Source organism: Ailuropoda melanoleuca, chromosome 11 (assembly GCF_002007445.2).
Source record: "Ailuropoda melanoleuca isolate Jingjing chromosome 11, ASM200744v2, whole genome shotgun sequence".
In the NCBI taxonomy this organism is placed as follows: Eukaryota; Metazoa; Chordata; class Mammalia; order Carnivora; family Ursidae; genus Ailuropoda; species Ailuropoda melanoleuca.
In genome coordinates, this window is record NC_048228.1 from 74,028,062 (window position 1) to 74,042,791 (window position 14,730).

Below are 14,730 nucleotides of genomic sequence, written 5' to 3' on the forward strand. Positions count from 1 at the left end.
GTTTATTTTAATACTTTGATGTTAAAATTCTACTTTTAACATTTTTCATTTTTAGGGATATCTATATAATAATGCTGCTCCATTTTGAATTAAATATGCTGCAAGGAGTGATATAAGAATCCCCATAGACTCTCATATGTTTTAGTAATTAGAAAGGAATAGAAATTTTCATCCTAATTGAGAAATGTTCTGGCTCTATTTAAATGAGGACAAATAAAAACTGGTGGAAATTATAAGGATATAATTAAATGGACACTGCTTTTAGAAACAATTACATGCATATTGGAATCCTGACACTTGTTGTGAGGATGAAATTGTAAATCAACTTGTCAGTGAGTATTAATGAACATAGAACATGGTTACAAGGTTTCCTTTAAAATTCAGATACTCAGAGAAGTTGTGCAATCAATTTCTGATTTTAAATGTTTCTGCAAAATAGTTTATCTGAATCATTAAACTACCATACTCAACAACTATAAGGAAAATATGCTGTGTGGCCAGGTTAAAACAGAAAATTGTACAATTCAAAATGTGATATAGACAAAGGGTATGTGTAATTTATTCTTTCTAACATGGAAGGGCATTTCAAAGTAATTTCCTTGGAGTATACTTACAAAACAGCAACAGGATTTGGTCATAGAGCTTTATCAAAGAGACCCGGTCTCTACCTTACAGTGTTATCGTTGTTATTTAGTAGAGGTGCTCTATAAATAGGTCTGAAAACAAAATGAAAGAAATACAAATCACTAAAAATAAAACAGATAATCTGATTTGATGGGCCTTAGAGATTAGTGTTTCATAGAAAAGACTTCATCACATTTCTCTGAATTGTTACACTTTTGGTGAACATCCTATGTATTGGCATGTACCATTGTCTGAGGTCCTCAGAACCAGAGGCAGAATAAACCAAGCTACAAGCTCTACCATATTTTCCTCAATCCTGGTGCTCTTCAAACACTTATGAGAATGTTTTCTCTAAGCCTCATTGAGAGTAATTTTGCATGGATTGTTCAACATTTCTCCAGGCAGTTGGGGTAATGTGTATCTGGGGATGACTCAGGGACTCTACTATGTCTCTTAAAAGAAGTTAATTATACTCTTATGGGATGATAATTAACATCACAGACTGACAATCTCTAAGGTTTGAATGTATTTTGAACATTCAAGTAGTACCCATCTTTTCTGATTCATGAATCTTTTTAGGTACAGGGAAATTAGCACTTCTCAAGAGACTACTACATGCCTACAAATAGTTGTGAAAGCAGGAACATCATTTCGTATATTGGACTCATACTTATTTCTCCTTAGTCTTGGAGCATAAACTACCCGGAGCAGTATTTCTTATAAGATGGCCCCTAAACCAATCTCAACACACTAGTTCTTAACAGAAACAACAATATCCTTTTTTAAAAAGATTTTAAGTAATCTCTACACCAACGAGGGGCTCAAACTTAAAACTCCAAGATCAAGAGTTGTATGCTCTACTGTCTGACCCAGCCATGTGCCCTGAAAGCAACAATTATCCTAAGTAAACTTTACTGAATGCAAACATGTCTTTTAATAAAAACTACACGTCGGGGCGCCTCGGTGGCGCAGTCATTAAGCGTCTGCCTTTGGCTTAGGGTGTGATCCCGGCATTCTGGGATCAAGCCCCCCATCAGGCTCCTCCACTGGGAGCCTGCTTCTTCCTCTCCCACTCCCCCTGCTTGTGTTCCCTCTCTCGTTGGCTGTCTCTCTGTCAGAAAAATAAATAAAATCTTCAAAAAAATAAAAAAAAAAACTACATGTCATTTCATTGTATAGACCTAAAAGCAGATAATAATATAATAATAGAGATTTACATTTATAGTATTTATGATATATTTCTTTCTAAACTCTTACATTGTATCTGTATCAGTCAGGGTTTTCCAGAGAAACAGAATATATATATAAAATTAGTATATATAATTATTTCTACAAATAGAGTTACATCTTATTTTGTGAAATGTTATATTAAATGGATGTCCTGTAAGTTCAAAATTATTTAAAATACAAAATTGTATTTGAAAATTCCTTAAGTGCTTATCAATAGTCATTGTAGGGTGACAAAGATATGTGATGTAAGGGGATTACTATCTATTGTAATGATTTACCAGTTTCAATAGACAACCATTTTACAATTCCATTTGAAGATTAACTGGTTTTCTAAAATATATTTAAACTGAACACAACCCTTTAGTACTAAAAATATCAGGATCACTTCATCCATCCTGGGTCTCAAGATTAATTGAAGAGGCATTCCAGAGATGGAAATCAAAATTTAAGAACATAAATTTAAGTGTGTACACACACACACACACACACACACACACACACACACACACACTGTTACAGAGCAGAGGAAGAGCCCAACTGGAATATAATTGAACCAGGAAGATCAATTGCAATAGACGGCTGTTCTTGGAATGGGTACTAGTTTTACTAAGGTTGGAATTGACATAGTCAAAGGGATAAGAAAGCAGCAAGACAGAGATATATTTTCCCCAAGGCCAGGATGGATATTCTCTAACAAGGAAACTCCTACAATGATTATTTTCATCTGATTCTCTCTCCCTGTGGGGTGCTCCATAGTTACTTCATAAAGAAATTCTACTTTCCCTTACCATGGTTTTCTTTTTCATTTTAAGTCCAAATATTAGTCTTTCTGGCACAGAAAGCAGAAACAATTAGCAGTTGAACAATTCCTCAAGGAATTGTGTAGAAAGGCTTCCAAATCATGAATATATAATTCTGTTTTGTTCACTAGATCTTAACCCACACAATTCATTTGTATAAAAATATTTACTTAGATATTTAACAACTCTTTGTATACAGATGGCAAGAGATCTACAGAAAGTACACACACTCTTATATATGGCTTACCATCATTTTCCAGATCACCTGGAGGTAACTATTAACTGTAACATAATAGATCTATGGCAAATTTTAGGTCACTTTTTCTAGGAGAGAAAAAATGTCCAGATTCCTCACCTTTCATTGTCATTGAAATGAGAAAAAACAAGGAAATAGAAGTGAGGGAAGTTGGTGCTCAGAAATATTAACTACCGTTTATATGGGATTGTTCAAGGCAACATGATGAGAGAATCTTAAGGCTAAACAAGGCTAAAATAGCAGTTATTTAGCCAAGTTTCCTAAAACCAGGAAAAAGAAAACAAGCAGCATGCCAAAAGACAAAGCTGAATGCAGATGAGCAAGTTAAATGAAGCCATTAAAACAGAAACTGAGCAGAAATAAAGGGGAGTTAGACAACGAGAGAAGGCATATGCACATGCAATGGGCTGAGGTGGAATTATACCTAAAACCTAATACCTAATGGCTGATTGAAAAAAACCCAAACAAGTGTGCCTATATAATCATGTCACAGATATATGTGAATTTAATCAAGATAAATGAATAACCTACCTCTCATTCCAGCAAACTGCACACAGGAGTATGACTTTGTGTGGCACTGTAGGATGCCAAAGATAATGACAGCATTGTCATTACCTCGTCTGAAGGACTTTTACTCTTCACCTTCTTTAAATAGACAAAAAGGTGACCAAAAGGTCTTTTTTTTTTTAAAAGATTTTATTTATTTGACAGAGATAGAGACAGCCAGCGAGAGAGGGAACACAAGCAGGGGGAGTGGGAGAGGAAGAAGCAGGCTCATACCAGAGGAGCCTGATGTGGGGCTCGATCCCATAACGCCAGGATCACGCCCTGAGCCGAAGGCAGATGCTTAACCGCTGTGCCACCCAGGCGCCCCGACCAAAAGGCCTTTTATACCTACTTAGGTAAGACAATAACATTGACCATGACTGATCATTGCCTTGAGTCCATTCCCAGTCAAATATTTAAATTTTCTTCTCTTTATGAAAACGTAGAAACCCCACAGGAGATGCTAATGGACAGATGACTCTGCACCATCATAGGTCGTGAAATATTAATTGCCAAAACACCAGACTATTAGTGCTGAAGTACAAAAATGTTTTAGGGCATTCTCAGATTACTGAGAAATACAGGGGTAGTTTCAGATTACCAAATCAGAAGAGGTTGGTAGGAAGAGAAAGTAATCAACATACTGAATCTTTATTTAAAGTTCTTCTCTCTTATTTTCTGGAGACAGGTACATGACTGCTTGTACAAAACTCTACTTACCCCCTGGACTTCTAGTAAAGGGAAAAAAAACTACCTAATGCAAGTAATATTTTGACTATTGAAGAATTACGTTAATATACAGTGTCCTGGAAAAATTGTTCAATACAAGGAAAGTGAATGGTCTCCTTGAAGTTTGTTTTCAAATATGGGTGACCAAGAATGTCTCATTCTTAGCAGAACATCTTATGCTATTTTATTAAAAAATATACTGTCTAATGTTATGGAGAAGAATTATTAATCCTTAATAATGTATATTTAATATACCTTAGAGAACTCTAGCCTGTTGCATAATTTAATAAAGATAAATTTAAAATCCCTTAGATTACGGACAGGTAGTCTTGTTTACTGAAAATACCATGCACAGTCGAAGTACTGACATCCCTTCAAAGACATTAGCTTTATGTAATAGAAAATGTCTCCTGTGTCCTGGACAGAAATGCATGAAGTCTCACATACTAGCAAGCTGAAAGTCTAAGTTACAAAATGAGTCAAAAAAAATCAAAGGGGCTTTAGTATTTTTACGAGGACAGCAAATCTCTCAGATCCAGAAGAGAAGAATACATTCATTCATTACAGAGTCATTGTATTTGGTTATGAACTGTCATTTCTGCTGCATCCTCTGTTCTCTCAGGTAGTGTTGATTAATATCAATTATTCTTTAATTTATAAAAGAGGTTATCTTTCTTTTTCCTTTCAGTTTTTTTTTCTTTCTGTAGCACCTAAAAAGAATACCATGGAGAGTCAAGAGAACTTTTCAATTCTATTCTCTGTGATTGTCAAAATATATTCTGTTCTTTACAAAAGCTCTACGCAAACAACTATAAAAATTCTGCCTCCAATAGTACATAATATATTCATATCCATGCAGAATGGGAATAGGTTAAAAGGTGTTTCTAAATGCCTAAAATCTTAACATCAGTGTAACAGTGTTATGAATCAGATTTGTGGATAAGATTTTTACCTGGCTCTAGGAATTGTGAGCAAGTTAGTGATTCTTAAGTCCCTCATATGTAAAATTGGGAAAAGAAAATGAAAAAGTTGCTTTCATAGACAGAGGCAAAATTTTGCCGCATTTTTTTTCACTAATATCAAGCATCACATATGTGAACTGAGTTGATGGTTTAAGACCAAAATCCTGAATTATCTTCTTTTTAAAACTGGTAACATTAGCCTAAGAGTATTATTCAAGATGAATTATAAAAATAAACAGCAACAGTACTTACACACCGAGACATCTTTGCAAATACTATAGGAGGGACACGTGGATTCAGGATATCTCTGCTTTATGTATTCGGAAATGGGAAAACTAAATGGAAGACAATGTATATTTATATGGACTCCAAACAATTTTAATTTTATAATTTCAATGTTGGATCTACTTTGTATGAATAATTATACTTGATTTTCACACTATGCATATCAAATAGGTATTACTAATTATTATTATTACCACTGTACAGATGAGAAAACTGAATCTTAGATTTTTAACACTCACTCTAGTCACACAGGTAAGAAAGAGGAGACCACAATATGAATCTGGATCTAAGTTTAATGGAAATTTTCCACTGTACCTCAATGTATTTATCTAAGATCTATTTAAGATCAGTTGAGACTCACAAATGTAATACATTATACATGCACCTCCTACTTGAAATCTCCTGGATAACTAACAGAAATCTCAAACATAGTATGTCTAAAACCAAGCTAACTGCCAAACATCCTCTCCCTGATGCCACTGCCACTGAAACAAAGCATAACAAAATTTCTTGAAAGGTGTTCCTCATCTCAATAAATGGCACCACAGTGTGCCCCTGAAACCCCTGACCCAAACCCAGAGGTCAACCTAGATTCTTCACTTTCTATCCCTCTCCAAGTCTCAATATTTCCATTTACCTCTTTTTTTCTGTGAACTCTAGTCAAAGCCACCCCATTTCTCCTTTAGAATATGACAAAACAGCCCAACCCTACCTCTCTGCTCCCCTACATGTCAACCCCTCCCTCAGTGATCTATTTTCACAATAGCCAAAGTGACATTTTGAAAAATCACAAGATCTTGACTCTGTAAGTTTTAAGATACATTTTAAGATCTCTTATACATGTGAAATCATACAGTATATGCCTTTCTCTGACTTACTTCCCTTGGCATATGCCCTCAAGATCCAATCACGTTGTTAAAAATGTAAGGATTTCCTTCTTTCTGTGGCTTAGTAATACTCCATTTCACACACACACATATATATACACACATACTACATTTGCTTTATCTATCCATCCATCCATGGACATGTTGGTTTTTCCCATGCCTTGGAAAAATGAATAATGCTGCAGTGAACATGGGAATGCAGATATGTATTCAAGATAGTGATTTCATTTCCTTAGGAAATATTCCTAGTAGTGGAATCATTAGATCATACAACAGCTCTATTTTTAATTTTTGGAGGAACCATTACAGTGTTCTCCATAATGGCTGTACCAATTTACATTCCCACCAACAGTGCACAAGTGTTCCCTTGCCTCCACATCCTTGCAAAGACCAAGTCCTTTTTTTATTTTTTTAATAGTCATTCTAACATCTGTGAGGTGTTATCTCATTGTGGTTCTGTTTTCCATTTCCCTGATGATTAATGATATTGAGCATCTTTTCACGTATATGTTGGCCATTTGTATGTCTTCTCTGAAAAACGGCTATTCAGATCCTGTGCCCATTTTTTAAACTTTTTGGTGGGGGCTAAGTTGTATGACTTCCTTATATATTTTGGATGTTAATCCCTTATTGGTTACATGGGTTGCAAGTATTTTCTCCTATTCCATGAGTTGCCTCTTCATTCTATTGATTATTTCTTTTGCCGTGAAGAAACTTTTTAGTATGATGAAGCCCCACTTGTTTATTTTTCCTTTCGTTGCTTTTCCTTTTGGTGTAATATCCAAAAAATTATTAGTAAGACCAATGTCAATTAGCTTTCTTTTCCTCTATGTTTTCTTCTAAGAGATTTACAGTTTCAGGTTTTACATAGTCTTTAATACATTTCATGTTAATTTCTGTAAGTGGTGTAAAATAGGGATGTAGTTTCATTCTTTTACAAATGAATAACGAGTTCTCCAAAGAATATCTATTGAAAAGACTAACCTTCGCTATGGAGTATTTTTGGCTCTCTTGCCAAATATTAGTTGACCATATGTGGGGGTTTATTTCTGAGCTCTTTATTCTCTTCCAATCGCCTATGTGTCCGTTTTTACGCCAGTATCATATTGTTTTGATTATTGTAGCTTTGTAGTATAGCTTCAAAATAGGCAGTATGATGCCTCCAACTTTGTTCCTCTTTCTCAAGACTGCTTTCGCTACTGGGAAGTCTTCTGTGGTTCCATACAAATTCTAGGATTTTTTCTATATCTGTGAAAAATGCCATTGGAATTTTGATAAGAATTACATTGAATCTGTGGATCACTTTGGGTAGTATGGACATTTTAAAAATACCAGTTTTTCCAATCCATGCGCACAGGATATTAGTGTCTCATACTATTAGTTTTATTAATGTCTTATGGTTTCCAGTATACAGAATCTTCACCTCTTTGGTTAAATTTATCCCCAAGTATTTTATTGTTTTTGATGCTATTGTAAATGTAACGGTTTTATTTCTTTTTCAGATGTATTATTGGCAGTGTATAGAAATGCAACTGTTTTCTATATGTTGAGTCTGCATCCTGCAACTTTACTGAATTCATCAATTAGTACTAATAGTTTTTCGGTGGAGTCTTTTAGGGCTTTCTATATATTAAATCTTCTCATCTGCAAACGATGATTTTATTTCTTCCTTTCCAATCATTTCCCTTTTCTTTTGTTTTCCTGCCTAATTGCTCTAGATAAGAAATCTAGTACTATGCTGAAGAAGTTGTGAGAATAGGTACCCTTGTCATATTTCTGACCTTAGAGGAAAAACTAGCTTTTTACTGTTATGTATGATGTTAGTTGTGGGTAAGTCATATATGGCCTTTATTGTTTTAAGGTTTGTTCTTTCTATACCCAATTTCTTGAGAGCTTTTCTTTTTTTCCCCATGAAAGGGTGTTGGAATTTCATCAATTTTTTCCCCTTGAAAGGGTGTTGGAATTTCATCAATTTTTTTCCTGAATCTATGATAAAGATTATATGTTTTATCTTCCAATCTATCAATGAGGTGTATAATGTTTCCTGATTTGTGTACATTGAATCATCTTGCATCCTAGGGATAAATCCTACTTGATCATGGTGTATGATCCCTTGATGTGTTAGGGAATTCGATTTGTTAGACTTTTGTTGAGGATTTTTATATCTATATTCATCAAAGATATTGGCCTGTAGTTTTCTCTTGTCTCTTTATCTGGATTAGGTATTAGGGTGATGCTGGTTTCATAAAATGAGTTTGGGAATATTCCCTCTTCCTTCCTTCCTTCCTTCCTTCCTTCCTTCCTTCCTTCCTTCCTTCCTTCCTTCCTTCCTTTTTCTTTCTGTCTTTCTGTCTTTTCTTTTTTTTTTTTTTTTAGAATTTGAGAAAAGATTGGCAATTTTTTCCTAAATGTTTGGTAGAATTTACTGGTGAAACAAACCATCTGGTCCTGGGCTTTTCTTTTGGGGGAAGTTTTTAAATTACTGCTTAAATCTTAGTTATTATCAGATTGTTCAGATTTTCTGCTTCTTCATGATCCAGTTGTTGGGAAGGTTATATGTTTCCAGAAATGTATCCATTTCTTATAGGTTATCCAATTTGTTGGCATAGAATTGTTCATAGTAGCCCCCTATAATTCTTAGCATTCCTGTGGTGTCAGTGGTAATGTACCCTTTTTCATCTATAAATTTGTTCATTTGAGTCCTACCTTTTCTTTCTTGGCTAGTCTCACTAAAGTTTTGTCCATTTTGTTTATTCTTTTAAAAAATCACCTCTTAGTTTCATTACTTTTTTTTTATTGTATTTCTGGTGTCTATTTCACTTATTTTTTTTTATTTTTATCTACTTACTTGAGAGAGAGAATGAGAGAGAGCACAAGCAATTTGAGGGGGAGAGGGAGAGAGAGAGAGAATTCCAAGCAGACTCTGCACTGAGTGTGGAGCCTGACACCTGGCTTGATCCCAAGACTCCAAAATCACAACCTCAGTCAAAATCAAGAGTTGGTAGCTCAACCGACTGAGCCATCCAGTCACTCCTTAATTATTTCTGCTCAAATATTTACTATTTCCTTCTTTCTGCCAATTTTGGGCTTAATTTGTCATTCTTTTCCTAGTTCCTTTAGGTGTTGACATTTTCTGTTCTCTTGATTTATAAATATAAACTTCCCTTTGGGAACTTTTGTTTTTCCTGCATCCCATAAATTTTGGCATGTTGGGTTTGCTATGTTGTTTTGTTTGTCTCAAGATATTTTTCCCTTATGATTTCTTCCTTGACCCTTCAGATGTTCAAGAGTGTGTTGTTTAATTTCCATATGTTTGTGAATTTTTCACTTCTCCTGTTGCTCATTTTTAGTTTCATACCACTCATCAGAAATAATACTAGATATGATTTCAATCTTCTTAATTTTGTTAAGGCTGTTTTATAGTCCAACATATGATTTATTCTGGAGAATCTTCCCTGGGCACTTGAGACGAATGTATATTCTGATGCTGTTGGATGGAATATTCCATATATGTTGGAATCACTTGGTATATAGTGTTATTTAGATCTACTATTTCCTTCTTCATTTGTCATGTGATAATCAATCCATTGTTGAAAGTGAAGTTTTGAATCCCCCTATTATTGTCTATATCTCCCTTTCATTCTCTTAATATTAGCTTTAAATATTTAGATCCTCCAACGTTGGAATGGAAACATACTTAACAATTGTTTTATCCTCTTAATGAATTGACCCTTCAATTATTATTTCTGTCACTTATGAATTTCCATTACTTGCTTAAACAGTCAGGATAATTATGTTCTTTCCCCAATAAATGTATTTAAAAACTTAAAAATAAACAGAGGCTTCATTCCCCCTCTAAATTTAACATATTATTATATTGTTTATGTAAATGTAATAGGATTGAATAAAAAATCTTCATAATTGTGTTCAATACAGAAAATGATTGAAGTAGATGAAAATGCAACCAACTGGAAGATATTAAAAATTATCTTAGTTAAATCAGTAATAAAAGTGAAATTATTATCATATATCAGCTACCTTATTTTTCAAACTATTTAAATTGGAACATATTCTACCTGTGAGTTAAGTTCAGGGAAAAATGACAGTAAAAGGATGGTATCATACACAAAGAAATATAACTCACATTTTTAGTCTAACAACAAATAGTGTTTATAGAACAAGTTACACAGCTCATTTTGCAATAGAAAACAATCCTGAGGGTTTTTTTTCCCCTTCAAATCAAAATTCAAATTAGAATCAGAAATGAAGTGATGTTCTTATTTCAGCAATGAATACATAAGTGACTTGATTTTTCTTAAGACTGCATTTTTTAACGTTCATCTGGATATAACACTTTAAAGAATGGCTTTCAATCCTTAAAAGACATTCAGTTTGTGACTGTAAAACACACCTTTTTCAGTTCCACTTATTCTGCAGAAGGGCCTTTCCATATCAAGGATTAACACAATATGCATCATGAGTTCAAAAATTTCAATTTGCAGCTATCCTTAACAAATAATGAGAACCATCTGGACTGATTGATGTGGAGATTGAAAGTAATTGATCCTGCAATTGAGAAGCTTTTATGAAACATGAAATTAAACAAGATGATATTAAGCATTCTAAAGTTCATCGGAACGACACACCAATGTGTTACTAGCTGTTCATTTTCTTGATATAAAAAGCCTTGACTGGAAGAATATAAGAGAAATAAAAGCTAAAAAAATGTAGATATTGATGTATTGATCAAAAGTCCACAGCTGGTTTACTTTGTTACAATAAATATTCTATGTGGTCCATAAAGTCTTTGATTTCTTGCCAAATGTCATTTGTAGGTAAAACATTATTAATGGAATTACAATTATTAATATATACAGATTGCTCTTAAAAAGAGAAAACTATGTAGAAAAGAATTAGCAATAATTTTACCTTTGAATAAAAGTTTACATTATTTCAGATCCTTTTCTTATTATCTCCCTCTTGGAAAAAAGAGTGCTTCAGAAGGCCAGTTAAATATTGCCTGATTTTCACAGCAAACTTCGAGGTAAACAGAGCTTATTCTTCCCGTTTTAAGGATAAGTAGCTAAATCTCCCAGAAGTTATATCATTTGCTCTAGTCTGAGTGAGTGGTAGACTGAAGTAAGACCCCCAAATATTTTTGTTTTTAATTTATAGTATAAAATATATTCTACTATATCACATTGCTTCTGGATAAGGAAACACAGACAACTGAAAGCATAAATATTGCTTTGATAGAAAATTTTTTCCCAATGTTCCATAATGCTAATGACTCTGCTTATTTCCCTGTATAAAAAGATGTTGATTCATGGGAATTCTTCCACATTTGCATTGTATTCAACTACATCACTAACTTAGACACTATTCACAAGTCTCCAACATAAAAGGACATCTGCCAACAGTGACGATTGTGACTCCAGTTTGAATCAGAAGGTAGGCCTTTTATAACCTAAGGAGGACATGTCAGAATTTACGAATGTTCGTAAAGTAGTATAAAAGAAAAAACCTGAGCCTGGTAAAAAAAAAAAAAAAAAAAAAAAGNAAAAAAGCAGCGCTACCATTTCTGGAGATGCTTAAGGCTACAAGAATCTTCTTGAAATCTGAGCATAAGGTACAACAATGGCATCCTATGATACAATTTTGGACATAATTCTCAATAAGCTGCACTATAAAATGTGACAAATCTTAAAAGGTGACTAACTAAAAAAGAAGCTAATAACCCCGTTGTACATCTCAGTGCTGCAAGTAAAAGAATCTAGCCTGACATAAAGAAACGTAATACATGTATTCAGAAAGGTGAATGAATATTCATTAATATTTATATTACATTAAAAACAAATCATATAATATATAGTCATGGAATGATGCATATTTACATAGGAAATAATATACTTTTTGTTTCTCTAAAGCTGCTAGAGAGGTTTCACATAGAAAATAAGATTTTACAAGCAACGCTAAGAAAAAAGACATCTTGAGAGGTGCGGAGAAAATGGCGTATTTCAGAAATAAACCACAGCTTGAGAAAGCTCAGGGACAAGAAGTAATGCATCAGCGGTTGGTAAAACTGAACTGTTTAAGGCAGTAAGATGTGTCCACCCAGGTAGTGAGCCTACCCTATTCTGTTTTATTATCTAGACAGTCATAACAAGAACCCATGTGGGGGTATACAATGTTGGACGTTTCCCTCATGTGGGTTTCCTGCAGAAGTTTGGGGCAAGTACACTGACTGAAGATGCCCATCAACCAATGAGCAAATTAGAATGAACTGGCATACGTTCTTACACTCATCTCTTTGCTGCCTTACCAAAGCACATCTGTCTCTCAAAATATGTAGGACAAAGTTTCAGTGGCTCAAATAAATAGGTGAAATTTATAACCTGCTTGAGGCTGATGAGAAAAAGGAAACTGTGAGTTCCTGCTTCTTCAAAGAAATGCATATTACATTTCCCTTTATAGGACAGATTTACTCTTGGGCATAAGACTTAAAAACAAACAAATGAAAACTCAAGAAAATCCTAGCCTCCACCTCATCCCCCCAAAAAGCCTGTTTCAATTAGTTCCCTTAGAAATATCTCTAATTTTATCAAAATTTAAAAAAATGTTATAACTGCGGCTATATATTGTGTCAAATATGCCCCATATATTCTAAACAGTTTTAATATTTTCTTATATATTAACATTCATGTTGTTGTTACTACTGTAAAGGCATACCAGGTGAATATCAATTCTAGAGGTAAATGCTATCATTGATTCCATATTACACATGAGGAAATTCAGAAACAAAGATTGAGAAACTATCCAAGATTTTTAAGTAGAAGACCAGATGTTCAACACAATTTGGCTTCAGAGACTAATTCATTAATCACCCTGTTATATTTGCTATTAGATCTTCAGTTCTTCATGTAGCAAAAAGGTATATGAGGAGCATTAAATAATATATCAACTGATAAGCAAACAGCTATAACAAATTAAAATTAAAGATGTATAATAATTCTCACACAATATGAACACTGTTCTATAATAGTCCAGGGCTGGTGTCCTGACCAGCATGTTTCTATACTTCAGGAAATGATTCAGGGACCCAAGATGATCCATTTTATGGCACTGTGTGTCCTCTTATAGGACTTTATTATCTTCACCCAGGTCATCGAAGGAGGAGAGAAGAGCAGAAAGAAGGCATCTGCATTCTTAAAAGCCTAGGCCCAGAAACGGTACACATCATTTCCACGCACACGTCACTGACAAGACTTGTCACATAATCACACCTAATTTGAAAAGTACTCTAGCTATGTGCAGAGGAAGAAAAGGAAAGTGATTTGGGGGAAACTTAACAGTGTTTGCCATAATCAACTGACCATGAATAGATCCAATAATTGGTTTGATTGGTTTACAAAGTTTAGTGAAACTGAAAACAATACCAATATATAGCTACCTATGAAAAATATTATAATAAAAATTTTAATAACAATTCTTTTTTTTAAAGATTTATTTATTTATTTGACACCGAGAGAGGGAACACAAACAGGGGGAGTGGGAAAGGGAGAAGCAGGCTTCCTGCTGAGCTGGGAGCCCAATGCTGGGCTCCATCCCAGAACGCTGGGATCATGACCTGAGCTGAAGGCAAACGCTTAACAACTGAGCCACCCACGCGGCCCTCAACAATTCTTTTTATTACCATGTGCTTCCAATGTTCCATATTAAAATTATAAATTATGTCTCAGGTGGATGCTAGTGCATACTTAATATTGCAGAACTCTGCTGAGGATTAATTAAGCAACCATACCCTGGTAAGTTCTGATCTCCTCTAAACCTGGTGAGTTTGATTTTTTTTGAAATTTTCAGTTACATGTGAAATTCAAACAATTTCTCACCATACATAAAGATTTAATTAAATAACAGTTGTGAGTAAATGCTTAAAATACACGAGGTAAAGCATACTTTTCCCACATACATTCAGATGGAAAACTGAAAAAAAATCATGTCCATAACTTCATTAGTTAGCTTAAAACAAAACTGCTTTATCTCTTTCTAATAAGCACTAGAATAGACAAGAGAGTTGCAATTTCCAATAGGACACTGAAATATTCTCATTATGGATCAGTATAATAAGCACAAGTGTGACTTTCACACCTAAGCTTGGTGGATCCCAAACATGTGGCCTTGGTCAAATTCCTTCATTTCTTGGGGCACCTGGGTGGCACAGCGGTTAAGCCTCTGCCTTCGGCTCAGGGCGTGATCCCAGCATTATGGGATCAAGCCCCACATCAGGCTCTTCCGCTATGAGCCTGCTTTTTCCTCTCCCACTCCCCCTGCTTGTGTTCCCTCTCTCACTGACTGTCTCTATCTCTGTCAAATAAATAAATAAAATCTTTTTTAAAAAATTTAAAAAAATT